This window comes from Micromys minutus (genome assembly GCF_963924665.1).
Source record: "Micromys minutus genome assembly, chromosome: 13".
Lineage (NCBI taxonomy): Eukaryota > Metazoa > Chordata > Mammalia > Rodentia > Muridae > Micromys > Micromys minutus.
In genome coordinates, this window is record NC_137982.1 from 13885162 (window position 1) to 13911656 (window position 26495).

The following is a 26495-nucleotide window of genomic DNA, read 5'->3' on the forward strand; positions in this document are numbered from 1 at the left end:
GTTCTGGGCCAAAGTTCTGTTTGTAGTCCCTGTAGGAAGTTGCACAATCTGCCCCAGCCAGCCAGCAACTCTTTCATTGTCTCTGGCTTCCCTTTGGCTGCAGGCCCAGTCCCCAGCAGCCCAGTGACCTGTTTCTCTGGAAGAAAGGCAGGTGCTCCTCCCTCCCCCACCCTGTGGTGGCCAGGGTGGTGACTTGAGCCTCAAGAGCCCCAGAGGCCAGCCTCCCCTTCTCAGCCAAGAAGCTAAGGCTCAGACTAGGTCAGGTTCTTGCCCACATCACCCTACTAGCCCAGTGGGATGTGATTTTCCTCTCAGGCTCCTCACTAAAACATCTCACAGAAACCTGACAGTTGGAATGGAGCTGAGCAGAGGCACTCTGGGTGTGGAAGGAGGTAATACTGAGTGTGAACCAGCCTGCACACCTATGGCCATTTTGGCTGAAGGGATAAGAAAGATCCTATTGAAATGTTCCTAGCACATGGAACTTACAAAATTGATCCATCCACCTCGACTTCTCATGGTCTTTTTTATTTTGTAAAATCTTTAAGAAAACACATGAGGGGAGTTGGCACAACATTTGAGGGAGTCAGGTCTGGTCCATGCCAGTTCTCCCAGTTCTCTCTGGATTTTTATTCCATTCCCCTTCTGCACAATAACAAGGGGGAGGGGGGAGAGATAAACAGAACATTCCAGAAATTCCCAGAAATCTTCTAAAGCTATGAATAACCATGTTATGCCTGCTGCTTTCCCTCCCTCCCTGATGGGATCATTAGATAGCCTGAGGAAGGTCATGGTTGCTTCTGTGCAGTTCCGGTGGCCTGGTGATAGGATGTCAGGGTCAGAGATGGGCCTATGTAGAGGGCACACTGTACGGAGAGGACATCATGAGTAAAGGTCTGCATTGCTCTTTCATGAAGGAGGTATAGATGTGGAAAAGGAGAAACCAAGGCAGGACTCTTCAGGTATAGCTTGGACTTGAGACTATCAATGAGAGCCTGTGCTTTAAGAGGAGGGTCCTTAGGTGACAATCCACCAATGAGAGCCTGTGCTTTAGGAGGCGGGTCCTTAGGTGACAATCCACCAACGAGAGCCTGTGCTTTAGGAGGCGGGTCCTTAGGTGACAATTCACCAATGAGAGCCTTGCTTTAGGAGGCGGGTCCTTAGGTGACAATCCACCAATGAGAGCCTGTGCTTTAGGAGGCGGGTCCTTAGGTGACAATCCACCAATGAGAGCCTTGCTTTAGGAGGCGGGTCCTTAGGTGACAATTCACCAATGAGAGCCTTGCTTTAGGAGGCGGGTCCTTAGGTGACAATTCACCAATGAGAGCCTGTGCTTTAGGAGGCGGGTTCTTAGGTGAGAATCCATCACTTCAGAGGAGAAACTAACTAACCCTGGTTAGTTTGAGCCCAAGAGAATATCAGATAAAACCCTGGGTATTTTATTGTGTCCAGAAGCAGAGAAATGCTCAACAAATGATAGGGATATGGAGAAGACACAAAAACCAACTATCAGGGACTTCTGATCAGTATGATATACTTTGAACATGAGAACAAACTGGGCTGGAGAGATGGTTCAGAGTTTAAGAGCACTGGCCACTCTTGCAAAGGACCTGGGTTCAGTGCCAGCACTCACATCGGAGCTCACATTGTAACTCCAGTGTCAGGGGATTAGATACCCTCTTCGGGCTTCTGAGTGCATGTGGCACACACATGTACATGCAGGCAAATACCCATAGACATAAAATGAAAGCAAATCTTTAAAGTAGTAAAAGCAATGGATTATAATGCATTGGATAAAGTAGATCTACCCTGCTAAAATAAACAAATGAATTGATGAACAAAGAGAAGGATCTTCTTTATTGTAGATGCCATGTGATAGAGGAAAGACACCTTGTAGTTGTTATTTCATGTAAGAAACATCCATGGATACCAGAAGCAACAGTATCCACGGGTTATCTGCATAATGCTAAAGTATCTCCATGTATGAACTTACTACTTAAAAACTAACACATGATTTGGGAAACAAGAACTAATCAAAGGACTTGAGGCAACAGCACTCCTGCTGTGGGGGAGTCAGGATCAGGAGGCCAGGCCGGAGTGGGTGAGAGCACTTGCTGCACAAATACAAGGACCCAAGTTTGGATCCCAGCACCCATATAAGAAGCTGAGCATGGCAGTGTGCAGCCTGTGACCCTAGAGCTGTTCAAGGTAAAGACAGGATAATTATGGAAGCTTACCTGTTGCCAGCCTAGCTTCAGATTCAGTGTTAGACTACACTCAAATGCATGAGGAAGAGAGCTGTAGTTCTCCTTTGGCCTCCATGTAGAGTATGGGTATCTACACACATGTATGATGTATGAACATATGCACACACACACACACACACACACAGAGAGAGAGAGAGAGAGAGAGAGAGAGAGAGAGAGAGAGAAAGAGAGAGAGAGAGAGAGATCAATACCAGATCTTCCTACTCACCAACATAAAACAGAGTGACCTCAGGGACCATCCTGTCAGAACCAGAATCCAGGCATAGTCACATGAGAACTGCCCCGTCATCTTCCCAGACATCACAGTGTGGAACCTAAAGCAAATCTAGGAATTGTCCTGGGCAGAAGGTGGCAAGAGAGATCTAGCAACTCATGACACTTGCTTCCTGTCTCGGAGAGACATCATGGAGCAGCTGCTGGAGCTCCGTGGGGGGTTCTGAAGGAAGATCAGGGAGCTCTTTGCACTGTGCCTGTGTCTTCCACAATCAGAAATACTTAAGATAGAATGAGTCTCACACCCCAGGCAACAGTCCTAAAATGTTGAAGGGACCTTCTGGATAGCTTTTACAAGAAAATGAAGAGGCCAAGGGTTGGGGACAATTGCACTAGGCACCTAGAAATTAAGTAAATGAGAAAATTGTGTCTGAGAAAATCAGAAAGCTGTGCAAGAAAATAGCATGCAACCTGAATGCCATAAATGCCAGAGTTGTCAACGAAGTTCATGTGGTCACAAAATGAACCCACGTATTCCTGACCACCTGGGTGATGTGACAAAACTTTGCCTCAAAATAAAAACAAAACAAAAATGCCTTAACATCTGCTGAACACAACAATACAGAATGAGCCAAAAGGGACCCAGATTTTAGGGGAGAGAGAGGTGGGGAAAGGAAGTATCTCCTTCCAAAGTCAGAACACAGTGGGTTATAGCAAACGCTAAAATAACTATATAAGCTTGCTATTTAGAAGCACACAGATAGATACAAAATAATTTTGTTTTATACTAAAAATTTGGTTCCCTCCAACTGTTGTGATGGAACTTCATAACTTCAGTGCCAGCACTCTGGAGGTTGGGACAAGAAAATTGTAAGTCTGAGAATGTTCTGAGAACACCAAAACTGTTTGAAAACAACAACAGCAAAACCAAAAAAATAACAGGGGGCTGGGGCGGGGACATAGCTCGGTTGGTAGAGCCTGACTAATATGAGCCCTTTATTCCATAAATCAGGTATGGTTATAAATATCCCAACACTTGGAAGATAGAAGTAGGAGGACCAGAAGTTCAAGGTTATTCTCAACTTCATGTGAAGTTTAAGGCCAACGTGGGCTTCGTGAGATCCTGTCTTGGGGAAAAAATGTAATTGACTTTGGAGGTGGAGATCAAGGGCAAAGAACAACAGGAGATGACTGGATTTTCAGTCTCATGGAGTGAAATGTAGTTTAAAAACTTGAATAAAGGTAAAAAAAATCAAGCTATAAAAATATAATTACCCAGTCTCAATGGATACATCTACAAAACAACTCCCCCACCACCTAAGGCACAAGGATCAGATCTCAGAAGAGAGAACAGAAAGATCAAAAGATCCAGAGGATCGGGGATTTGCTATGAGATTGTGCCTCTTAATAATGTCGAAAGCTACACCCATAAAGTCTTAATAACATGCCTGCGTAGACAGTAGCTGAGCAAGGGCAACATAGACACGACAAATAGATGAGGAGAAGTCCGCACGTCCTCAACTCTACACCAAGAACTTGCCTGTAGAACGGTAAGGAGTGCTCCGAGCAGGAGACGTCGTCTTCCCTAGGGAAAAGCACAGAAACAAATATTTAGCCCTGAAAACATATGTATGAGTTATACAGGTTATATTTGGGAATATATAGGTATATATACATTTAAATATATACGTGTGTGTGTGTGTGTGTAATAACTAATTTTAAAAAGAGGTCATGAGTTTAAAAAAAGAGAAAGAAGGGGTGGAAGAAAAAGGGGGAGAAAGGTATAATTGTATTAAAATCTCAAAAAAATGAAAGGGATAATATTAAATATATATAATTAAATGAAGCATATTTTGAATTTAGACAGAGTTGAGTTGACTGTGTAACAAAATCTAAGACAGAGTGCCCTGAATGCTAAATGAATGTTAATAAAACAGGAAAAAATGATTTTCCCTCCTGGGATTTTCAGACAATCCATATAAAACACCAATTTCCCATTTGCTATCATGCAAAGCACATCCAGAGACTTCTGTTTATGAAAAGTCTGTGCTCCTGGCCTCTAGAGCTGGACAAGGTAGATAATCTTCCAAATGCTTGGAGCTAAAAAAAAATGAATCCATTGGAAGATTCAAGTCAGAAGAATGAAGCAGGAACATATAATAAACTAAGTCGGACTCTTCAGCAAGCTTTTAGGAAAAAGCTTTTGGCCTATTTTTCAGTGGGTCAGGGTCCTTCAGTGAGCTTTTGGAGAGTTACCCTTTTAGCTTTGTGTGTGTGTGTGTGTGTGTGTGTGTGTGTGTGTGTGTGTGTGTGTGCATGCATGTGCGAGTGCATAGGAGCATGCACGTGTGCCATGATGTATGTATCAGAGGACAACGTCAGATGTCAGATCTCACCTACTGTGTTTGAGACAAGGGTCTCTTACTGTGTCTGTGTATATCAGGGTAGCTAGCATGTGAGCACCTAAGGATTCTCCTGTCTTTTCCTCCCATCTCACTGTAGGGATGCTGGGATTACAGACTTCGACTATCACATCTAGCCTATGTGTATTCTGGGAATCCAGTTTCAGGTCTTTATGAAACATTTTTATCTATTGAACCATCTTTCTACCCTGAGAATGACTTTTTGCTAAATCAGCCTTTGGGGGTTTCATTGAATCTGGCTAGGGATTATTCAGGCCTGTCTTCCTAAGATCAGCCCCATCCCACCCAAAGCCTCTTGGGAAAAGAGTCCCTGTCTTTCTTCCCCATGTATTTGGTGACATGAGTTTCAAATCCATTTTACAGATAAGAGAATGAAGGTTTGGAAAGCAACATTGGAACCCAAACCTAACCAACCTAGTAACAGCACTGTCCTTACTGTTCCTAGGATCTCCCAACTACTGGCGCCAGACTTAATTACAGCCTTGCTGGCTCTCAGCTGATTGGCAGGTGAGTATATCATCAGGGTTTGGGATTCTGGAAGCTCCCCACCATCTATCATTATCTATAATTATGTGAATTCCGGCTTCTGCGTGGGCTTGTGGAGCCAGAGTGTCTCCATGCAGCCAAAAAGTGGGGAAAAGCTTCTGAAAGACTCTGGTAACCTGGTACCCACACCTGGGGGAAGAGATGGCCTCAGGGCCCTGGTAGAGGCTGTAGAGAGGCCGAGATGGGGCACTGTGTCAGGGTTTCTCTGGGTTCTCTTCCTGCATGGGCAGGCAGTTGAATAGAGGAAGGGGTACTTGAAGACAGCCTCAGGCTCTTACCTGTCTGTCTGTCTGTCTCTGCCCGTCTCTCTCACACACTCACGCATGCACAGAAACAGGCTCCAGACTGTGAGTCTGAAGCACTGAGGGAGGAAGAATTTGCCTCCAGTGTCATAAGACCCATTATGTCTTCACTTCTAGGAAAGGACCAGAGAAATCAGTCGTCCTGTCCTGGCACAGAGGGAGGACCCTCCGCATACATTCTCCTCATAAATCAACTGTAGCTCTCAGATTAGAAATCAAGTCCCTTGCCTGAGGGAAGAGAGACAATGGCCACACAAGCAAGTGTGTCGTGTTGTGACAAACGTCGTGAAGGGTATCCGAGATGATGGTCTGGCTGGACAACCAAACTGAGCCCCTTTCCCAGGACCCAGCATCTAAACATGGGTGGCAGAATGATGCTTGACATCAAAAAAAGGAGCTTCTCCTCTTCCCTAACATTGCTTTTTATTTAATTTAAATATCTTAAACATCAAAGAAAGCATAGAATGTTTATTATAATTATTTATATACTTGCAATACATATTAAAAATTAATCTCTGGGGGTGGTGATATAGCTTAGCAGGTAAAGGTATGTCCATAACATAGACAAGAGGGCATACCTCTCAGCTACCTTGATAAAACATGACAAAGACATTATTAAAAGAGAATAGTAGTAGTAACAGTGCAGGCCTTTAACCCCAGCACTCAGGAGAGAGAGGCGGGCAGATCTCTGAATTCTAGGCCAGCCTGGTCTATAGAGTGAGTTCTAGGACAGCCAGGGCTACACGGAGAAGCCCTGTCTCAGGAAAAGAAAAAATATAAGCCTATGTCACTCATGAACACAAATACTACAATATTTAACAAAATAGTAGCAAACCAAGTCTAGAAACATAATAAAGAATACACTGTGACCAAATGGGCTCATCACAAAGATGAAAGGTTGAAAACTCTATTTAGGGAACATGTGTGGTGACGAACATCTTTAACTGCAGCACTCAGGAGGCAGGGAAAGGTAGATCTCTGTGATTTTGAAGCCATCCTGGGCTACATAGTGAGTTCCAGGCTAGCTAGAGCATTTACTTTGACAAGCATAAACACACACACACACACACACACACACACACACACACACAAAGCCAAAATAAAACAAGAATGTAGGAGAAGAGCTGAGGACAGGAGACCAATGCACCTGACCACATCAATACCGGAGAAAACAAAAGGCCAATTTAACAGATACAGAACTAGCACTTGATAAAATTTGAAATACAACATGATTAAAACAATGAAAAGGAAATTATGGGGGGCTGGAGACATGGCTCAGTACTTAAGAGCACTGGCTACTCTTCTAGAGGACCTGCGTTCAGTTCCCAGTGTGTCACCATGCGTGGTTATAACCATCTATAACTCCCTTCCTAGAGGATCCCATGCCCTCTTCTGGCGTTGTTGAGCACCAAACATGCATGGGTAAGTATACATATATACATATAGGTGAAACACTTACACGCATAAAAACAAACTGACTAATTAATCTGGTAAAGACAGCCAGCAACAACCCTGATAGTGAAGGACTGAACATCAGGATCTCTTTTCTGCCTCCTCTACTTGGCATTGTGTGCCTGAGTTAGGACAATGAGACAAGGGAGAAATGAGACAGCTTGGAGAATGGTAAGTAACTAACTTGCATTTGTCAAAAGCATGGTCATCTGTGTAAAGAAATCCCCACAAAAATTACTGAGAAGAAAAAAATACAGATGAGGAAGACGTTAGAATCAATATGCAAAACTCAATTACATTTATGTGTAAAAGCAACACAAGTAAAAATAAAATAAGAAATCAGTACCATTTATAATGACATTAAAAACACAAATTAGGGAGCAAATCTAATGAAATACTCTGTGTGTGTTGAAAACTAAAAATCATTTCCATGGCAAATCCATTCACTTAGGTCTTTCTGGAATTTCCTTGAAAATGATCTAAATGAGTGGAAAGTTACAGTATGTTCATGAGATCTCAGTGCTCTAAAAATATTTTACCAGTTCTAAAGGGGTGAATCGGGTCTTCAATTAATTCATGGTCAGTACAGTCCCACTCAAAAGCCTGGCGAGCCTCTCGGTAAATATTGGCAAATTAATTCTCAATTACATATGGTGAATTTGGGGTACTCATGCTAGTATCTTCAAGACTCACTGTGAGGCTATTGTGAGCAAGACAGTGTGGTGATAGCATCAGATTTGACCCCTGCATACATGAAACACAATAGAGTTCAGAGATAGGCACATGTGGTCATGTATTTGACAAAGAGATCCAGGGTAATCAACACAAACAAAAGACACAGAAATAATCCTGTGTCCAAATCCATACATAAACTATAATTCATATACACATCTTCAGAGAAGCTAAATACTTAAGTCATTCAAAGGCTAACTGAAGACTATAAGTTCAAATAGAAAGTTCCAGAAAATAATGTAGGAAAAACATCTTTGTGTTTTTGGTAAAGCTTCCTCAGATACAATGCGGATGATATAAACCATAAAGACAAAACTTGTGACTACAGGTGTCTCAGTTGGTGGGGGTGCTTGCCTAGTGTGGTAGACTGGGTAAGAATGGCCCCCATAAGCTTATATATTTCAATGCTTAGTCACCAGGGAATGGAACTATTTGAAAGGATTAGAAGGATCAGAAGATGTGGCCTTGTTGGAGAAAGTGCATTATTGGGGGAGGGGGGGCTTTGAGGTCTCAAAAGCCCATGCCAAGCCTAGAGTCTGACTTCTCTGCCTGTGAATCAGGATGTAGTTCTCAGCTGATTTTCCAGCACCTGCCTGCATGTCAGCATGCTCCCCACCATGATGATAAGGATCTGAGCCTCTGAAACTGTAAACAAACCTCCAATTTATGCTTTCTTTTGTAAAAGTTGCCTTGGTCATAGTGTCTCTTAACAATAATAGAACTAAGACACCTAGTAGTCATGAAGCTCTTTCTTTAATCCCCAGCATTCTACAAACAAAATGTCGTTACACACTTCTGTAATCCCAGCACGGGGAAGTGGACACAGATGACCAGAAGTTCTAGGTCATCCTTGGCTACACAGTGAGTTCAAGACCAGCCTGGAGTACTTCAGACTCTATCAGCAACAAAGATAAAGCTTTAGAAATTGAACTTCATCAAAATTAAAAGCATCTACTTCTGGTTAGCCACTGCTTAAAAAGTGAAAAAACAAACCAAAGAATGGAAGAGAATGTCTGATTATAGCGTTACTCAGAATTTTTAAGTAACACAAAAGAAAAGGTTAAAGCACTGTATAATAAAATGGGCAGCAGATTTTATTTTATGAGTATGGGTGTTTTGTCTGCACACATATCTGTATACCAGATGTGTGCCTGCTATCCGAAGAAGCCAGAGAAAGGAGTCAGATACCCTGGGCATGGAATTACAGATGGTTGTGAGCCATCATGAGGGTACTAGTACTCAAACTTGCTTTATCTAGAAGAGGAGTCAGTGCTTTTAACCAACTCGCATGGGCTACAGTTTTAAAACACATTTCTTCCAAAAGATACAGGTAGATTCTGGCTTTGAATCTGCAGCTTTCAGAAGAGTAGAATAGAAACTTTCTCCTTAAAAGACGTCCTGAGAACCAGACTTAGTGTTCAGGCCTATGGCATGCTAGCCCTGCCGTATGGGTGCTTGCTTTGGCTAGGGGATATACCATAGTACATCAGGTCAGCCCTGATCCTTGCCTTTCAGTCCAGAGAGAAAGGTCAGCCACACCAGGCAGGAGCAGCATTTAGCATTAGGCGGTAGCCAAGGGAGCCACCCAAAGAGGAAAGGAAAATTCTACCTGGGACCAGGGGAGGCGTCCCAGAAGGGTAGGCTGTTTGTCAAATCACTGACCGATCACTTGAAGGCAATCTGTAGGCCCCTTCAGTGTCTGCTAGATGAATATTAATATTCTAAGAAAGTGCTTTTGATACAAGTCCTGATGGATAAACAAGAGTCTGTCTCACCGGTGGACACTCCAGGGAAAGAAAACAGCGTGTGCTAAAGTCTAATGACCAGAAAGGGCCTGGCATGCTTGTATAGAGATGGAAAGGGGACAAGTTCTTACTTGCACAGCACAGATGCTCACAACCAGCAGCCCTAACAAAGGACAGGGGAACAGGAGGAAAGCAGAGAAATGTATTTGATCATAGTTTGGCACAACACAGGGGCCTTCAGACTGAAGTCTCCAGAGCCCAGATGAACCATTTGTGTGTTTAGCTTCCGTGAAGCATGCACACACACGTGCAGGAATGTGATTGGACCAGCTGGAGGGAGCTAAGGAGATGGGCTAAGTGGAGAAAAACAGCTAGGTCATAGTCTGTCCCAGTATTACTATTCTCTCTGACCCCTTAATGATAGCATTTCTTCCTCCTAGGTGTGGGGCAAGATGCTTCCTACACAAGGTCATTGGAAGAGCTTCTTAGGGCTCTCTTATCTAGAGAGGCAGGATGACATTTTGAGTTTTAGGGCTGGCATTATGTATGTGGGGTATCTGGTTTCTAGGCCTATTTTGGGGGAAGAGGAATTCTAGAGACTCTGGTTTGTCTTGGGTGAGAAGGGTGAGAAACAGGAAACAGGAGGTCCCAATGGGAGTTTGCTTATGAGCCATTCCCTTTGGGATATTATTATTTATGGAATGCGTGGGGAAGAGTGGAAGAAAATAACAGAATGATATAAATTCCTGCCTTCACCTCCCAAGTGCTGCGAGCTTTTCTGGTTTGTTCAGTCGTAGGATTCAAATGCAGGGCCTCATGAGTGCTAGGCAGGCACTCTTTCAACTGAGCCCAGGAAGATTATCAAATGATTTCGGTGACACATCTCTGATGTGGCATTCCACACAAATGATGAACACTGTCATGGAGATTTCTGGAGTCTGGATGCCCCAAGTATATGACATCTCTTGGAGATGGTGACTAGGGTCTGCCTGAGTGTAGGCTCCATTCTTCAGAGTGACTGGTGCTGCCCAGGAAGACAGGTCCAACTGTGGAGTTTTAGAGAGAACACAGGGAGACTGATGAAGGTCTATGGATACAGGGTGAGTGTGACAAAGCTTTCAGCCTGTGTTTCATCTTCCTAGAAACACTTAAGCTTCCCATTGGCTCAAAAAAACTTAGGGTACTTAGTAATGAGATGTTCAGTTCCATCATAAGCTCTACTTGTTTTACATGCTGTGTGACTCTGAGTTGGGCATAAGCCCTCTCTGGGCCCACAGTCTCCTTGCAGCAGCAAGGAGACTACAGAGCTCTCCCTTAGAAATGAGCCATGTCCCTTGCAGATCCTGTCCTGCTAACCATTTTGGCTGGGCACGACAGGAAACCCCAGTGCTTCTGTTTCGGACACAGCTGAATGTAAACCCCAGCTCAGGGGTATATTTTGGTATATCTGGGTGCTTATCTTTGCAGAGTTTCCAAATGCTGAGCCCTCCTGTCCTCACTGCCTGGTAAGGTTGGTGCTGTGTACCTGGAAGGAAAACATTCCAGAGATGAGACATACATGTGGTGACATGTGGTCATACTTCCTCCGATGCACCGTGTAAACTCTGAGGGCAGTAGGTGTCATGGATCATTCTCCCAGGGTCCCATGAGCATTGAAATGGCTCCATATGCAATAAATAGCTATGAGCCTGGCCGTCCTGGGGAAGTAGGAATGGACGACCCTGGTAACGGACTTGAATCTCTGGAATGGAGAGATATATGGAGACTGTTGGGGAGAAACATGAGCAGATGCGGTGAGCAAGGAGCGTCTTGGGCAAGAGAGTACCATGTGCCCAGCCTGCTTTCGGACGCCTTCTGTGGAATATGCTGACTGGCTCTTGTCTACTGTGTCTCCCAGATGTGGCTTTGCAGTAGCTAGGGTCTGCACTGGTGTGGGGTGACTTCGTAGGACCTGTGCCTCTTCTTGTGTTTTCCTTAGTTTGGAACATCCTGCTGAGCCTGGGTTTTGCAGGCTACCAGAAAGGCTTTATTATAATTCCCAAGTCAAAAGGCTTTTAGCCTAGACGGTAATAGACTCAGTGGATGTCTGGGTCCTTGACCAATGAGAGAGAATGTTTGTTCTGGAACCGGATCCACTATTGTTCCTGGACACCTAAACCAACCATCTCTTTCTCGCTGTTGGACCTGCCTAAGCTGTCCTACCTCTCAAACCTCTCCATGCAGAATTTTTTACCTCTTGTAGTACGTTCAAGAAGACCTCCAGCCTGCACACTGGTTTTTCTTTCTCTTCCTCCCCATTGGGGCCTGGGCTGGGCTGCAGCTGGATGGGGTTGGTGGGCTCTCTCCAGACTGTAGCTCTGCATGGCCTCTCAACAGGCTGTTGTAGGCAGAGTCTGCATTCCTTTACCCTTAATGCCTCCTCTGAGATCAAGGAGAAACCTGAGCCTTCTATCCACTGCTGACCAGAAGAGGTGGGGGCCAAGGCCTCCCTCCCCTGTTTGGCTGCTGGGACTTTGAAGTCAGGGGACTTAGCATTGGCCTTCATTAAACCCACCTAAGGAGATGGGGCTGCAAGAGGAGAGAAATTACCACTGACCAGAAAAGTTCAGCAATTTCCTTGTACCCATTCAGTGCAAAGGCCCTCCCACCCAGGACCTTTGCTGCCCCCTTAGGCTTCTAGGGCCAATCAGAGGTGTATGTTTTCTAGTCTGCGGTTACAGAGCCAGGAAGAGAAAGTAGTTCAAATCCAAGTGGGTTTCACAGTACCCCCTCAACTCATAAGTTCTATGGCCCAGGCACAGTTGGAGTCATCCATTGTATGCTGCACCTCAGCTCTACTCTCTGCTGAAATTCCTCCAGCAGCAGTTATTTGTCCGATCGATGTACACCACTCCACGCTGGCATCAGGAGCAGAGGCAGGAACTCAGTGGTAAAGTAGGTGGCTAGTGCATGCAGGCTGTGGCTTCAGTCCTCAGCCCAATCCTTTTTTGCTGTCGTTTAGAAAACTGAGTCCTTCTTTATTGATCTGTTAATCTCGGAGAAGGCAGAGTGTACTGGCTGGTTTTGTGTGTCAACTTGACACATGCTGGAGTCATCAGAGAAGAAGCCTCAGTCGAAAAAAATGTCCCCATGAGATTCAGCTGTAAGGCAGTTTCTTAATTAGTGACCAAGGGGGGAGGGCCTAGCTCACTGTGGGTGGTGCCGTCCCTGGGCTGGTGGTCCTGAGGTCTATAAGAAAGCAGACTGACTAAGCCATGGGAAGCAAGCCAGGAAGCAGCATCCCTTCATGGCCTCAGCATCAGCTCCCACCTCCAGGTTCCTGCCCTGTTTGAGTTTCTGTCCTAACCTCCTTTGATGATGAGCAGTGACCTGGAAGTAAAAAATAAACTCTTTCCTCCTCAACATGCTTTTTGTTCATGAGGTTTCTCCACCCTAATAGAAACCTTAAATAAGACACAGAGGTTGGGAGGCAGCCACAGAAAGTGGCATTTAAGGATTCTGGGCAGGTTGGCTACCTTTCTCTGCCCTGGGTGTACAGGGGGCAGTGGTACCCGATTCTTTCCCTTCATAAGGGGTCACAGTCTGTCTTTCACAATAGTAGACAGACCAAGAGACAGCAGGACAAATCTAGAGAGGTATCTTTTCACAGAATATAAGGTTAAAAAAAATCATACCAGAACTCAGCTTTACAGATATCTGAAAGGATAATAATACTGAGTCAATTAAATGAGGTAAACACAGACAATGAAAGACCCTAGATTATGACATGTACAAACCTTGATATTAGTGTTATTTTCTGCTATAGGTGGACTTGGTGTTATTGGGAGTCTGAAAATGACATCCTCAAAGCAAAGGCCTCAGCCACAAACTACTGATCGATGCTCTCTTAGCTTCTCTTGAGTGATGAGAGATGGGACATCATTCCCAGCTGGCCAAGGAGATCTTCAAGTAGGGATGGCTTAGTTGTAAAGTGCTTTCCTTGTCAGTGTGAGGGCCTGAGTCTAATTCCCTGTGAAAATGCTAGGTGTGGTGGTGTGTGCTTGTGATAATCAGAGAGGCAGAGTAGGGGGATCTCAGAGGCTCTGGCTAGATCCTAGCCCAATTGATGAGCTATGGGCCAACAGCAGACCCTGTCTCTTGTTCTCCTTTGTCACACAAGACAAGCTGTGGGAGCTAGAGTCTCTTCTCCTAAGAGGACCATGGGAACCAGATATTCCTTTTAACAATACCACGAGAACCCCTCCAGCTCTGTCTTTGGAGCTAGCTGTTAAGACACCTTCTCTGATGGTAAAGCGCATCATCCTCATTCCAGAGGCTCCTGCTTCACACTCAGGAGGAAAGAATGCTAGGAAAGGTCTAAAGGAATCTGTACCAACAGGCCTAGCTGGGTCCGTGCGCTGCAGATAGACTTTGTTCCGTCTTCACTCTGTCCATTGCCATCTGAAGACGGACCTTTATCTAAGTCCACATGGTCATCTAGGCTTCACCAACCTGAGAACAAAGAACGGCTTAAGTGGATAAGATGGCTCAGCAGGGAAAGCTGCCTGCTGCCAAGCCTGATGACCTGAGTTGGAGCCCCAGAACCCATATACTGGAAAGAGAGAACTGACTTCACAGTTGTCTTTTGACAAAAGACAGACAGACAGACAGACAGACAGACAGACACATACACACACTAAGAGAGAGAGAGAGAGAGAGAGAGAGAGAGAGAGAGAGAGAGAGAGAGGAGGGAGGGGGAGGGAGGAAGGGAGGGGAGGGAAAGGGAGGGAGGGGAAGAAAGGAAAGGAGGGAGGGAGAGAGGGAGGGAGGGAAGGAGGAAGAGAGAGAGAGAGAGAATAAATAAATAGTTGCTTAGTCTTCGAGTCTTCCATCTGAAGGTATCTATGTCATATTAAACTAGGACAAGCACATTTATTGTCCTTTTCCCTCATTAATCTTCCTCTGTCCTAGGGTATCAGCTGAGATTCTTTGGATGGTCCTGGAAGGGACTGAGATGTTCTTCCCTGGAGTAGCCTCCCCACCCCATCCCAACCTGGTTAGAAACACATTCTCACTTTCCAGGTCCTGATGAGGGGTAAAGGAACTGGCTTAAAGTCACATTACCAGCAACTTGAGAGCTGGGCTCTGAACTCCATCCAGAGTCTGGTTTCTAACTAGACTCTCAGCTCCAGCTCTGCCCAGAGGCGCTGTTACAGCATTATGGTATGCAGCTCCAGGCTTCAGGAAGAATGTGCGGGCCTAAACAGCTGCCTGTCCCAGGGCTCCACTGAGCAATACTGCTCAGAGCCATAGGCTCTGGCTCTCAGCCACACAGTGCTTAGGCCTGCCTCCTCCATCTTCAGAGGCTCTGAAGTTCTCAGGCTCACCACCTCTTCTTCAGAGTGAGCATGGACTGCTGTAGCCTTCCCAGGGAAGTCACCCCAAAAGGGACAGGTGCCCAGAACACTAATGGGACAGGGGGAAGAGTTTTCTGTTGTGATGAGGGGGTTCAACTGAGAGCTTTCCTCTTGGCATAAGGATACTGCTTTGGGGCTATAGGTGGAAAGTGGCAGCATCAAGACAAACATAAGCCCCTCGCTAATCTGGCCTTTAAGATTTCAGGCCTTGGGCTGGAGAGTTGGCTCAGTGGCTAAGAGCAGTTGTTGCTCTTGCAGAGGACTGGGGTTCCATTTCTAGTGCCCACATGGCAGCTCACAACTATCTATAGCTCCGGTCTCAGGGGATCTGGTGCCCACTTATGGCCACCTTGGGCACATGGTGCATATACATATACCCAGGCAAAATACTTATACCCATAAAATTTTATATATATAATCCAGGCCTCAGTTGGACATGGCGGTTTACATCTGTAATCACACCACTCAACAGGCAGAGGCAAGAGGATTGCATTCAAGGCTAGTCAGGGTTACATAGTGAGATCTTGTCTTAAACAAAGATCTGTAGTCCCAGCCATCTTCTTCCCCCATGACACCTCCAACATGGTATGGTATGTGCTGATGGCTGGAAATTTTACATTCTCCCCCAAGCACACTAGGGCTGAAAAGCCACACCCAGTTCCCACCAGCCCATTCGCTTCGGGACTAGAAGACCAATGGTGTGTCACCGGCTTTACATCCAGGAGCCCTTGCTTCCATCTGGTCTGAAAGCAGCCAGTCTTTGGGCTTTGGCCATGCAGAAAAGCTTTAGACCCAGAGCAGGCTCCCACAGGACATGTGGGAAGGTTACCCAGGACCCTTACTTGCTCTCAAAGCCAAAAGGACACTGGACGCCCAGAGAGAAACAATCAGGGCAGGACTGGCTGACCTAGTTCATTTGTTTCTTAGCCCTTCACATATGGCCATGCAGAGAGATGAAATAAACAGTCAAGTCCTGCTAAATGCCCCTTATAAAATGATTTATGTTAGGACTAGTGAGATTTATCAGTCTGTAAAATGCTTGTCTTGTAAGCAGGAGGACAAGAGTTTGATTCCTAGAACCCAGGTAAAAAATTCTGGATGTGGGGGTGGGGGGCATATTCTTGCAATCCCTAGGCAGGTGGAGGGATGAGCATCCCTGGGGCTTACTGGCTGGACAGGTCACTTAATAGGTGAGCTCTAGGCTTGTGAGAGACTGTCTCAAAGGAAGTAGACAACATTCCTGAGGATGACATGAGGGTGTTCTCTGGTCTCCACACATAGCCTCCCACACTTCTATATCGGATGACATGAGATTGGCTTCTGTCTCCCCTCCCCCACAAGTATAGGTACCTACACAAACCCTCCTGTACCTTCACACTGGATGACATGAGGTTGTCCTCTGGTCTATGTGTGCACTCAGACACCCTCCCACACCCCACATTCACATTTAGAAGAAGTGTGAATTAGAACACTGGCTCACCTCGACAACTATCAGTTTTCTTTTTATGTCTTTGTTTTTTGAGACAGTGTTTCTCTGCATGGTCTTGGCTGTCCAGAAATGTACTCTGTAGACCAGGCTGGCCTTGAACTCACAGAGATCCACCTGTTTCTGCCTCCCATGTGCTGGGATAAAAGGCATGTGCCACCACACCTGACCGCATCAGGTTTCTTTGTTTTTGTTTAAATCTGTGAACTTTCCCATCCAGGACACATATATGTCCCATCTCTATGCCCACATAAAGAAACTCACTTGAAGAAGGAGAAAACCAGGTCTGAGAGGGTCTGTTGTTTATTTATGGTTTTGCTGGGCCTGCTACTATTCCATTCTATTTCAAGAGTGGAAGGTGGCACTTTGAGTATCTGAACAGCAGCAGGTAGCACCAGGCCTACCCTGGGTGTGTAGGATTTCTGGGTACACTGAGTTCTGAGACTTCAAGGAGAATCAGGGGCCAAGGTGAACCCTTTACCACCCTTGTCCCAGGAAAGGAATAAAGACCAAGTCTCTAACCATAACCAACATCAGAAGAGCTGTGTTCCAATAGCAAATATTCTCAGCTTTGAAAGCCCATTTATACAGGCTGGGGAAATGACTCAGTTGGTGAAGTGCTTGCCAAACAAACACGAGGACCCGAGTTAGATCCCTAGCACCCATGTAAAAAGGGTCATGACAGGTCCATGTGGTCCCCTCTCTGTGCAGCCCAGAGAGGAAGGTCTCTGAGAGTCACTGGCCAGCGAGCCTGATCAGTGAGCTTCAATTCAGTGAGAGACTTTATTTCAAAAGGAAAGATGCTGGCTGGAGAGATGGCTCATCAGTTTAGAACATTTGCTGCTCTTGCTGGGGAGCTCAATTCAATTCCCACAGAGTTCATAACCATCTGTAATGCCAATTCCAGGGGATCTATTATCCTCTTCTGGCCTCTGTGGGCATCACACACACATGTAGCTCACCTACATGCATGCAGGCAGAACATTCATATGTGTAAAATTAAATTCATTTAAAAAATCAAAACAAATGGCTACTAAGACATAATATTCAAAGTTGACCTCTGCTCTTCAGACCTAGATATACTGACTTCAGGGAGGTGTCCAAAATGGCACCTCTGGACTCTTTGCCAAGCCCGTGGTCTTCTAGAAGCTGCAAACTGCACACTCCTGCAGAGGAGTAGTGTAGCATTGTGCTTCCCAAACTCCTGAGTTCACAGGCTTTACAGAGGGTCCTCAAAGCGGCACTGAGAAGGTCAGTCAAGGGTGTACATGAAAGGCTCAGTTCTAGGTACTCATAGGTACTCAACTGGGTGGCCATTATGGCTCAGTAGGATATGAATCTGTGAAGTTAAAACTGGGTATGGTAGTCGTGTTTGCAATCCCAGAACCCAGACTGGAGGATCCCTGGGTGCTTTGACAAGCCAGCCTAGCCTAATTGGAGAGTCCCCAGGGCACTGAGACAATGAGAGACCTTGTCTTAAAAACAAACAAACAAACAAACAAACAAAAAACTAGGTGGATACTTTTTGAGGAACACTTGTGATGATTCGTCCCACCATCCCCACACATTGAAAAGGATAATATAACTCAGAATAGGCTAACTACTTTTAAAAAATGAACCAATAATGGGTCGGGTAGAGGCGAGAAAATCATGTCCTGATTTTCCTTCATTATCAAATTTCTTGGAGTGCACAGCCTAAACAGCAGCCCTAGAAGGCAAGGGCTACAGTATTGTCTTAGTTACGGTCACTATTGCTATATACAACACCATGACCAAAGCAACTCGAGGAGGAAAAGAGTTTATTCAGCTTACTTGTCCACATCATAGGTCATCACCAAATGAAGTCAGGACAGGAGCCCGGAGGCAGGAGCTGATGCAGAGGCCATGGAGGAACATCGATTTCTGGCTTGCTTCTCATGGTCTGCTCAGCCTGCTTTCTTATAGAACCCAGGACCACCAGCCCAGGGATGGCACCACCCACAATGAGTTCGGTTCTCCCCCTAAGTCATTGGTTAAGAAAATGCTGCCTACACCCTGATCTTATTGAAGCATTTTTGCAAATCGGTCTCTCTCCTCTCCAGTGACTCTAGCTTACGTAAGACTGGTATATAACTTAGCCAGCACAAGTACTCTCGGAGACCATTTTGTCAGCCGAGAGTGGAGGTACTTACTACTTCCATGGCTAGTTCCTGTTCTTTCTTGGACACTCAGATGCTGAGACGTAGAGAAGGGAGAGCCCAGAAACCCAAAGGTCCAGTTCTGCACTTTCTATAACATGAGGTCCCCCAAGAGTCTTTCCAAACAGGCAGGTGTCCCCAGGTAGGGGGTGCCACATACCTTTCCCTCTACCCCTGCCCGTCAGGAAGATATATGTCTTTGATCTTCCAATCAGAAGTATTTTGGGGTGAGAAGGTTACCACAGCAGATGGGAGGATAGAGCCAATGAGAACTACAGGTGAAACTGGCACTCTCCCACAACAAAGCTGGCAAGGCCCAGCTTCTTGGGAATCAGAGGCAGAAAGCTCACAGGTCCATGAGTTCAAGGCCAGCCTAACGAACATGAGACTGTGCCTTACCTCCATCAAAAACCACATAAGTAAATTCCTAAAATCCTACCACCAAGAAGCATCGAGGAGATAATTTGCTCGCAGGCTATGGCATGGTACAGTCTGGTTCTGGTCCCCATGCCTCCCTCTCCCAAACTGCCCTCCCTGTTTACATACAGTATCAATGCCTCCACTCAGGAGCACATCCCACCTGGAATCACATGTTTTCTTCTGTCAGCTGCCAGAGTCTTCATCTGCAACCCAGAATTGCCACCCCCATTAAGAGGATAAAGGTCTCCCTCAGAGGTCACACCTTGCTTGATGACTGGGCCAGCAGCAGAGGATCCTAGCTGCTTCCCTAGAGAAGGCACAGAGAGAGGCAAGATGGTTTCTCTTCCTCTATTGCACAGTGATAATGAAACGATGTGGCATCATCCTGAAAGTCTCCAGGCCAGACACAGAGCCTGCCCCTGAGACCACATTCCCAGTGTGGTTGGTAGCGGGAGGTACAGGCAAGCCTACTGCATAGGGAGGCAGCCATGCTAAATCTGGGAGGCATTTTGCAAGTACCTCTTTTTGGTGACTCATTTTGGGACTCACTAAAAACTCCTGTGAGTTGAAAACAAAAGTGGCCCAGGCTGAGGTACTTGCACCTCTCCCTTCCCCCCTCCCCTGCACAGAGATGGGGTGTTGCAGGGAGAGTGAGGGTCTCAGAGCTTACTGAACTTGATTATATGTCACAGCATGTCAGCAGGGCCTGTAAACCATCTGCACAGTCCACAGCTGAAGAGAAGGAAGTAGGGGTGAGAAGGAGGAAGGTCGGGAGCAGTGTGGGTATACTTCTCCCACCTACCCCTTAAGATGCCTTATGTAAGCCCCACCCATCCTGTTCCTGCATTATAGTTTACCGGGTGTGTGGAGGTATGTGGGCTGGGCCTCTGATTCTCTTAACACTTAAAGGATGGCTTGCCTACAGCCAGACCTCTAAGGTTCATCATTGGCTGTGAGACCTGGGACATGTTGCTTGACCTTTCTGAGCTTCAGTTTCCTAGCAGGAAAATGAGGACACTGCATGTATTTGTGAGCTCAGAGAGGCAGGGAAAAGTCCTTCCTAGTGGTCTGATGCTGCTCCTGACAGTTTTTACATCGGAGGATACAGCAGGTCTAACCACACCCTCTCCCCCAAAGGCTTGTGCTCCTAAGTAGAGACTCTTCATTGCCCCTTAGAAAGCACCCCTGGTCCTCCTGCCTCTGCCCTGCTCAACTTTATCCTACCGTCTGCTTCCCAGAGAGACTCAGACTTCCTAGAGTGGATGCTATCGTTCATTTTTTAAAACAACAGGTATTCGTGTGTGCCTGCACGCACATACCACAATCCCCAATGTATATGTGCATTTCAGAGACAACTTGTTGGAGTCAGTTCCCTCCTCCCAGAGGCAGGGACCAGCCTGGCTGCTCTGGGCTGGTGACCATGCCTTTTTTTACACCAGTGTCCTAAAACCAGAACTCTGCCATCTGCTTCCAGTTCAACCAGTCACCACCTGGGGGACTTTGCACACAGGCCTCATTAAAGCCATCTAAGAAGTGGGCACACAGGTGGCATGATGCCTCCCTTACAGTGGCTGAACACCATAAGGCAGGCCAAGGGAGCAGTATAGGTTGTGAGCCTGAATACTGTGGACTCAAGTAGAATAGGTAACTGAATATACTCACTAGGATGCTGTCCCATGCCCAGACTAGTGCATCAGATTAACAGACAGCTAGCTGGCTCTGGGGACACAGGCAGTATATAATAGTCAGAAGCAGCAATACCTGTCCCAGCTAGGAGCATCCCTTCTTGAAGGGAAGTGGGAGTCTCCTTAATTGCTCCCCAGAGAAGCCTGGGTATCCTAGTGGGTTTGTTAAGTATTCATAGATGAAGGCTTAAGGAAAAAAAAAGCCACACACACCACTCAGTGTACCTTTGGCGGACATGTGGAGGTTAGAGACCATTTGCTGGAGTTCTTTCCTTCCATCCTGTAGGTCTGGAGGATCAAATTCAGGAACCCCCCCACCATTCAATCCCTAGGGTATTTGGCTGGCCCCTAGTGGAGCCCCTTCTAGAACTTTCTGCACACTGATGCTCGGAGTTTCCAGGAAAGCAGTATCCCCAGGAGATATTGGCGCTTTGGGGACAGGGATTTGGATTTAACCTAGGGGCCTACTTCTGTAACTGTTTTGAGCACTATTTTTAAACTGTTTGTACTATTGTACACACTGAGCACTTTTTTTTAAAGATAGCCTCTCATGTAGCCCAGTCTGGCTTCGAATTTGCTATATAGCTAAGAATGAATGAATTTCAAACATTCCTGCCTCAGTCTTCCTAGTCAGGGATTACAGGTGCCCAATTTCCCTAGTACGGAGATTAGGAAAGCATTCTATCAACTGAACTTTACCTCTTGCTCCACTCTGTGGATGAGTCAATTTCAGTCCTGTGAGGGTTGAGTGGTAGGAGCAGTGTCAACTGACGGGGAATCCCTGGCTGTGGGGAAGGGTCCACGAGTTGGTTACCCAGCGAATCTGCATCTCATAGAGTCTAGAGCCCACGCAGAGGGGTTCAGTGGCCAGGACTTGAAGTCTGAGCCTCAGTCTGCCAACCTAGGCTGGCCGGATCAAACGCCCAGGCTGGGAGCGCGCCCCCGGCGCCCCCTAGCCTGCGTGGCGGCCGCGCGCACAGGCGCAGGGGGCGGCGCGGCCCCGCGGCGGGGAGGGGCGGGCGCGCGGGTGCGCGCAGAAGCGGCGGCTGAACCCGGCGGACTAAGCTGCGGCCGCAGCGCCGCCAACTCGCGTGCGACCCGCGCTCTCCCGCCGCCGAGAGAGCCGCCAGCGCCGGTGAGTGGCTTGGGACCAGCGAGGGGCGCGGGCCAGGGCGTGGGGCCGTCACCCGAGGTGTCGTGGGCGCGCGCGCGTGCCCGGGGAGTCGGCGGGGGCGCCCGCAGGAGGCCGAGGTATCCGCGGCGAGCTCCATCCGCCCCACTGCGCGGGAGTGCGTGCGTGTGCACATCAGGGGCCCCGGCTGTGAGTTTGGGGTGGACCAGTGCGAGTGGACTGGATCGGCTTCGGTTTATCAGTTTATCGAGTGTTTACAGTGGATGCCAAGGAGTACGTGTGCCCACGTGTCTGAACGTTCTCGAGTGAGTGTGTGCACACGTGCACGGGCAAAAGTGTACAAATTCCTTACGAGTGTGTGTTTCGGATCCACGCTGAGCACTCCACACTTCAGGCCAGTGTGTGTGTGATGTGCTGGCTGACCCTGTCCGGAGAGGGTGCTGGGCCGGATTCTGTGAGTATGGGACCCTGGAATAGACCAGCAGATTCCCAGGTTCTGACTCTGGTGAAAGCTGCTCAGCCCGGCCTTGGCAGGACTCTACATGGCCACGCAGGCTGAGGAGGGGGCTGCGCTTGACTTCAATTGAGGTTTTCTAAATACGTCTTAGTTCCCTGGCTTTGTTTGTGGCTGTCTCTAGCTAGGCCAGATTTAGACTCTGCCCCCCCACCCCCACCCCATACCTAGGGGTTAGGCCCTAGGGAGACCCAGAGCCCTAGATACTTACCCTTCCTGCCTTCTCCTCTAAGTTAATCATATTTCCCCGATTTGTCCGAGCCCCAGAGGCAGTAACAAATGGGTGACAGCACACTTGGGACACATCCTCTAAGGGCTGTCTGTGGAGTTTTGATTGACAGTTTGTGCGTGCGTGTTTGAAAGTTTTAAAACTGCTTTAAAGCAGACTTTAGAAAGTTTCTGGTCAGAGTTTTACTCCACTTGCAAACTGCAGGTTGACTTTTTGAGGGGAAAATGTCCTCACAGGAGTATGGTGTGTGTAAAAGGGCATGCTAAAACCCCTGTTGCTAATGGGAGAAGAATTTCATTGAATGGGTGCCTGACTCCCAACGGGAGGAACTTAACCAGTGAACTTTGGACATCGGCTTTCAGCAGACAAAACCTGGAAGGAAACAAAAAAAAGATCCAGGTTCTTCTTTTCCTCTTTGTCCTAAAAACTGGAGAAAAATATCCCCACCTTCTGGATGTGTTGAAACTGTTCCCCTCCCCCATCAGGGCCAGGCTCTCCCTGGATCCCCCACCCCCAAATAAAATATGCTGTGGGGAGCGGAGGAGTGAGTCACTCCCTGGCAGAGGGCCCCACGGCAAACATTTGGGAAGGTTCTTGCCTAACTTCCCAGAAGAAAAGGCCTGGGATTTAAAATGGTCCCTGTGGTTGTGAGCCCTGAGCCCCGTCTGCTTCAGAGATGACTACAAAAGTCATTTGCTATCTTTAAAAAGCCCAAGTCTCGGGCTTAAGTTTTGGCCAGGGTTTGGAGCTACTTAGGTTTCCAGAAATGGAGATGCTGGCCTTCCCAGGTGTCACATGCTGTGGGAAAGGAGGAGGGAAAGGTGGAATCATTTATAGAGTACCTACTGTGTGCTAAGAGTAGGTCTGGGGGTTCTTAACTCTCCTGGTATTCACCCTGTTTTTGGGTTTGTGCTCAAGGCATCTGACTCATAGAGATCAAGCATGTCCCAGGCCACCAGGGTGAGGGTGGTGGCCAAAGTCTGAACCACCTGCTTGCCTTCCAGGCCCTCCTCCTTCACTGAGCCCAGGACTTGACATTTGACTTACTAGGTACACAGCCTAGGCACTGAGGACTTGAACACTCATGTCATTAGGACTCAGCATAAGTCAGAGGCTATTGTCTCTATCATAGGAGAAAGCTCACACCAGGAGAGGTGAACTGGCTGGCATAATTTTGGGAAAGCAGCACCATGACCCGTGTCCCCCATTGTTGAGGATATGCCCTGTGCTGGGCTTGGTACACAAGGTGTGAAGTTATTTTTCTTTGTTCCCACCAACACTGTAAGATGAAAACTGTTAGGGTGTCCATCCTATAGACGAAGAAACACAGGCCATAGAGTAGCGGCAGACCCAGAACTTGAACCTAGACTTGTCTGGACAGAGTCTGTAGTCTTCCCGTGAACTTGTAAAGTTCAGCTAAGTTGATAAATGGCAAAGCTAGACTTTAAATTCGTATCTCTGGTTCTAGGACGGGCTTTCATATCTTGAAGCGCAATGGCTACCTTTATTGTGTTTCGCTCTTCTGGCATGTTGTAAAACTTAGTGGTTTATGACAGACCAGGTTCTATAGGTCTGCCTAGTTCCAGAATTTGGAGAGAGGTCCTCCCAAAGTCTACCGAGCCACCAGAATGAAGGTACCCTAGTCTTTTCCAGTGCCAAGGATGGCCAAACCGTTGTCCTAAGGAGAATAGTATTTCTCTCCTCTTCTCAGAGTGGACCAAAGAGGGAGGAGAGGGTGGAGGACTTGGTGAATCATTCAAGATTAGATATGGGTTACAGTCAGGTGTGGTGGCTCACGCCCATCATCCTGACTGAGGCAGGAGGATTGCTTTGAGTTCTGGGCTAGCCTGGACTCACATGGCAAGTACCAGGTGTCTCAGGATTATACACCAAGACCCAGTTTAAATAAATAAATTTATGAAATAAACACATAGATATAGGTTGGATACAAAGCTAGACTTGGCCCCAGGAAGAGCCCAGCCTTGTAGGGGGATGGAGAGTGATCTCAGAGCCTTACTTTCCGAATCTCTGACACGATCATTTTTGCAAAGACTCCTTGTCACCTGTCATTCAGAACTGGGTCCGCCAGTTCACTTCCTCATTCACTTCCGTCTCTGGTGTTTCAGAAGAGGACTGTGTGTAAGGACCTGTGTGGTTTGGGCTGTGCCTGCCCAGCTCTGGGTCCTCCTGCACTAACAGGAAAGGTCGCTCTCTCCCTTCCAAGAGTGTCATTTGCAAAGTGCTTTGCGATGCGGTGCCTGACTGTTAGGTGTGAAGTAATGGATGGTAAGGGGAAGGCTCAGGCTTGGCTCCCGCACTGATAGATTCCTCTCCATCTGGCCTGTGATTTGTGGAGGTATAAATAGGCCCGTTTCTACGTTTTTATTTATCTAATTTGTTTTTTGCTGATGTCATCATAGGCAGCAAAGTGCATGTGCTTGGGAGTTTGCTAGTTCTTAGGACTGGGGTTGGCAAAGCAGAGAGATTGTGGAGGGGTCATTTGGGGTGGTCTGGGTTTCTGTAAAAGGTTTTGAAGTTTTTGGGATGTTCTAGAATGTTCTTAGTTCTGTTACCCAGGTAAGGTCATCTGTCCTCCCTCCCTTCCTCTTTCTTTCTTTCTTTCTTTCTTTCTTTCTTTCTTTCTTTCTTTCTTTCTTTCTTTCTTTCTTTCTCTTTTTGGAAACTTTCCCTCATTCCTGTCTGAATTTGGTGACACACACATAATCTATCTTCCTGCCAAACCTGTGGCCTTCTCAGACCCAAGGTCCAGACAGAAGTAGCATTGGAGCACATCCGTTAGTGGTGTAATTTCCTGTGCCGTTAATCCTGGGAACTTGAACTTGAGCGTGTGACCTGGCATTTTGACATCTGTCATTCCAACAGGACTCGCTATGCGAATACAGACCCACACATACAGGGGATTCCAGTTCTGCACTCTAACCCCCCATAGGTGAATTCTCACATGGTCTGGCAGCTGGGGAGCTTCTGGAACTGTGTTGGTTAGAATCACAACACCCCCTAAAACCCTGCTCACCACCCCTGGAGCAGGGCCCTGAGGGGGCTGTCAGATTGCTTGTGGGGCCACTGGATTCATTTAGCTCCAAAGGCTTTACCCACAGGGAATTGTTCTTTCTCTTAGACTTCTATGTGCTGGTGACCTCATAGAAAAGAAAAAGGGGGCTTTGTGTAGGAATTCCACCAAGTGTGAAGGAATGCGCCGGGGAAGGGCAGGGAAGGGGCGGGCAGTTGCTGTGAGAAGCCTTAGGCGCCTGGCTTTTCCCCAAATTGTTTAACCCTCACACTTCAAAATCAGGGTGGCCCTGGAGAAAGATTTGAAGGGGAATTCTCCTTTGTCACCCTGTCATCCTTCAGAGAGGCTCCTGGGGTGCTGCATTGCACACACTCTGACTGCACTCCCCCGGTGCAGGTGGCAGACAGGTCTCATTTGTTCACTAACACCTATCCTTCCGCCCTTCAGGCTGGGGATTTCTGGGAAGGAATCTGTCTGCAAAGGGACATGGTTGCTTTCCAATGACCTGGTCTGATGTTGAGTGTCTCCCAGTGCCAAGGAGAGCAGATCACCAGAGCCTGGGGTGGAGATGAACACAGGAGGCTACTAAGGGTCAACTTTGGGGGTTGGAAACTGCCCAGTTGTCCATTTTACAGAACGGAAACTGAGGTTCTGAAAGGGTAAGATACTCATAATCAAACTAAGATTGTGAACCTTGTGGGTGGAGAGAGGAGGGGTCGGTGGTTAACGGCATTGACTGCTTTTC

The 26495-nt window shown here is 47.0% G+C and overlaps 1 protein-coding gene across 1 annotated transcript in view; it reads left to right on the forward strand.

Moving 5' to 3' along the window:
* The first annotated feature begins 21840 nt into the window (after positions 1 to 21840).
* The window catches only part of NEK6 (NIMA related kinase 6), a 65615-nt gene continuing 60960 nt past the window's right edge, over positions 21841 to 26495 (forward strand). Inside the window, exon 1 of the mRNA XM_080927012.1 lies at positions 21841 to 21979. The gene's annotated coding sequence lies outside the window, so the exon portion shown is untranslated. The remainder of the gene's footprint in view (positions 21980 to 26495) is intronic.